General features: G+C 33.5%; 1 long non-coding RNA gene across 2 annotated transcripts; it reads left to right on the plus strand.

Annotated features, from left to right (window-relative positions):
• The first annotated feature begins 1,517 nt into the window (after positions 1-1,517).
• LOC126886590 (uncharacterized) lies at positions 1,518-3,060 on the plus strand. Of its 2 annotated transcripts, none has more exons than XR_007698702.1 (3): positions 1,518-1,772; positions 1,827-2,137; positions 2,948-3,060. It is a non-coding gene; the product is annotated as an uncharacterized LOC126886590 (long non-coding RNA). The 2 variants fall into 2 exon arrangements; XR_007698703.1 differs by lacking the exon at positions 2,948-3,060 and adding an exon at positions 2,534-2,855.
• The last annotated feature ends 233 nt before the right edge of the window (positions 3,061-3,293 follow it).

Here is a 3,293-nt window from a genome sequence, read left to right on the forward strand (position 1 = left end):
AACTCGTGGACCAGTTTACGCGAGTAAAACGCCATAATATTATTATGTGTTTAACAGTACCGGCGCTAGGGTATAAGACGCCCGCCTGCAAAAGAAGCATAGGCGCCATTCGGTGTCTTTTAAATTAGTATTTTGTATAGCACCGACAGAAAAAAGGTCATTTTGGCGCCCCCCAAACAGGGGCGCCCGCCTGCAGTGCATCCCTTTCAGGCCCGTTATCGCCGGCCCTGGTGTTTAATCAAAACGCGAGCAGTGACCAGTGACTATGGCTTGGTAAGATTGTTATAACCTTATAATATTGTCTATTTATCATAATCCCTCTATATAAATTCCCTATTAAACAAGCGAATCTAACCAAATTATGTACGATAAAAGCATGTAGGTACATAGGCGAAATTATTAATAGAATTTCAGAGTGTGCGGACTGATGAGGTTATGTTGCTGGTCTAAGTGGGAATTTATAGAAGGGTTATGATCAACAGACAGTATTATAAGTTTATAAAACTCTTGCCAAGACTTCTTTTGTGTACCAGTCCGCTCGCGTTATGACTAAACACGTGTACCTATCAGTTTACTCATGGATTCGTGCACGATTAAATGTTATTAACGGATTTACGAGTAATTTTTGTCGAATTATTGTCTTAAACTATTGCACAGAGAACAAGAGCGTTTGTTCCACAGTAATGGTACCCAAAGAAAGGTCCAAACGATATATTTGTGTTTCGCATGGGAGCTAACACAAGATCGATCTGTAAACTAGGGTTGGTAGTACCAAAGAGATACGAAAAAAATCTTATAAAAATGACAGTAGATCCTTTTGGAATAAGATTAAAGCACTAAGAGCGCAAAAAGAACAGAAATGTACGGCATAAAAGACGAAAATAACAAGATACAACATAAATTACGGAGTTTGGCCTTGATAAATAAGTAGAAACAGTTGTTTGTCTCGGCTCTTGATATTTTGTGTTTTATTACGAATATCGAAAGTGTTAATTTAAATCAAAGTGAACCAACAGCATTTAAGACTTTAAGTTTTAATATTATAATATTAGGCAAACCTAAAGTCGCATCCTAAACTGGTTTTATTGGTTTTTCATATGGTTACATTTACCGTAATCACAGTTTTTTTGCTCATACGAATCAGTTAGTTCACTCTAGTTTTTATGCGGTTCCTGCGCTTGCAGAAACTCCTAGCAGACTGCGCAGTAGACTAGGAGGAAAATGTTGCTGTTGCAAGATTTAAAATATTCCGATAAAGAATATTCCAAAATTATAATAAAATAATTATGATTATCGAGTTTTTTCAAAATACTGAAAATTAAATTCATAAATGGTAAAATCCTTTACGTACACACTTGTATAAAATTTGAAAAATAATATTTTCTAATTATTGATTGAATGTATTCAAACAATTAATCACAAGTAACTCTCTAAATTGGTGACATTTGGCAACAGTGAGTAGATCTGAATCTGGTTTATTTATTATTTATGTAGTATGTTTATTCCAAACCCAAACATAACCTTATAAACAAACAGTTGTTTATTTAGAGTTATTTATTATTGTTTTCTCATATTTTGCAATTGTTAAGTTGGTTTACTTCGAATTTAATATGCATTACTGTGGTATTTCTCCAGTTTTCTAAGAAGGTTGGTGATTTTGAATTGGGATTATGATGAATTTAACCCAAAGGCAATGTGTGTTTATTTATGTGGCAAAATTCCAGGCACCATAAAAATTTGAGTTTCTTCCTGTTGCCCATGGATGAAAATCGGTAAGAACGTAAATTCTATTCATTGACATCATTTTTGACGTGCTGTCGTTTTAGGTTTGCAGAATGAAAAGAAATTGTTCAATGTGATAAACTTTCTATGAACAGTCCTCAATATTGTTACATTAACTTTTAAATATGCACTTTACATCTTGAGGAGCAGGCCTTTGCAGAAATACTGAAAAGCGGGTTGCAAAACAACGCAAAATAAAATAAACGAAATATGTCTTGAGATTAAACATTCAAGTTGAAGGTGTGTTCTTTCTTAAACTGGAATGATAATTTTGTAATTCTGTAGGCACATCTATTGAGAAGTTACAACCAGTGGCAAAGTGCCTTAAGGGAATCTATGACACATATAACTGAAGGTATGAGTATATGTTTCAAATTAATTGTTGGATGATTCTGAGAAAGTGTAAATTTTTTTCATGAATTTGGTACATAACTGTCTTTATCTAAACTCTAAAAACCATTGACATCTATTTTGAAAAACCATGTTCCTAGAAACCATTGATAACAAATATAGACGGTTACCTCTGCATTCCTTGTATCATCTTACTACCCTATCCATAGTGAGTCTAATTTTTAAATCTATAATAATTGTTTACGTGCTGGTTTCATAAAGATGCTTCAAAAATCTATATGGGTCTTACTAGGCAGCACAGCCATGCCTTTAGTAGCTTTTCCAATTATATTTTCAATATGCTTATTTTAGTTAAGATTGCGGGATAAAAAGACCACTAAATATTTGAGTTCATTTTTAGGTATCAGCATTGGCTCTACAGCCCATGGTGGGTCTTGGCCTGTTCCAGAATCAGCTTCCACTCTTTCCTATCCTTTGCTTGGCTTTCCAATTTCTCACTCGAGCATGAATTTTTGGTATATATGGGATTATATTGTGATAACGACCAGATCTATGAAAGAATAGTATGTTGTTAAAGAAGATTGTGGTGACACTATTCATGAATATCTAATAATATTGGTTAATGTGAATGGAGTCCAAAATGGGGTTTAGGCTGTTATATAAAAAACTAGGTCATTAGCATATGGAAGTAGGGTGACATTATCTGGTATTAAATTATGTGAGTGAAGAGAATTAAACCTAAAAACTCTATTTATTCTGCTAATCAATATGATTTTAATATATTTTAATATAAAACTTCTGTTATTCTTTCTAGGGACATCTCCTCTGAAGGAATTACAATTATTTGCCAGTATGTCAAATGAATTTTCAACATCAGTCATACTTTCATGAATTTATTGATGAAAATAAAACTAGGTACATGATTTATTATTTACTTCCAAGGGATTCTAAGATACTATGTGTAAAAAGTCCAATATGCAGTGATGAGCATGCTAATAACTGGCAAAATATGGGATATAATGCCAAAGATGGGAAACATGGGATGCATTCTGAAGTAAAAAGAGATGAAACTGAGAGAAATTATCGATATAAACATATCGTTTCCTTCCCACCTTTAGGCGTATCAGATGAGTATGAGAACTGTCACTGTGACAGGAGAA

Source organism: Diabrotica virgifera, chromosome 6 (genome assembly GCF_917563875.1).
Source record: "Diabrotica virgifera virgifera chromosome 6, PGI_DIABVI_V3a".
Lineage (NCBI taxonomy): Eukaryota > Metazoa > Arthropoda > Insecta > Coleoptera > Chrysomelidae > Diabrotica > Diabrotica virgifera.